Source organism: Penaeus monodon, chromosome 21, assembly GCF_015228065.2.
Source record: "Penaeus monodon isolate SGIC_2016 chromosome 21, NSTDA_Pmon_1, whole genome shotgun sequence".
In the NCBI taxonomy this organism is placed as follows: Eukaryota; Metazoa; Arthropoda; class Malacostraca; order Decapoda; family Penaeidae; genus Penaeus; species Penaeus monodon.
In genome coordinates, this window is record NC_051406.1 from 10817809 (window position 1) to 10818149 (window position 341).

At 36.1% G+C, this 341-nt stretch overlaps 1 protein-coding gene across 1 annotated transcript in view; it reads right to left on the reverse strand.

Annotated features, from left to right (window-relative positions):
• The window catches only part of LOC119586210 (monocarboxylate transporter 12-like), a 67563-nt gene that overhangs the window by 36315 nt on the left and 30907 nt on the right, over positions 1-341 (reverse strand). The gene's annotated exons all lie outside the window — the stretch shown is intronic.

Here is a 341-nt window from a genome sequence, read left to right on the forward strand (position 1 = left end):
CTGTACGAGGACAATAAGTCAGGGACCGAAATAAAAATAATCATGATTTGGAAAACTACGAAATAATTTGCAGAGAAAATAGGAAATAAAGAAATGGAAAAGGAGAAATAATTAGAGAAGAAACACGGGAAAACATTAAAACACATGACTTATAAAAAGGAAAAATAATTAGGAGAGATATTAGAAGTTATTTTCTTTCCTTGTCGTTCTGGTCAGCGCAAGCAGAAGTCAGAGAATGACGTCATTAGGAATACGTTCCTCGTGCAAATAGGGCGTGTACGTGTACGCGCGTGTGAGTGCGTGTATCTGTATTCATTCAAAATACTGTACCATGAACCTAA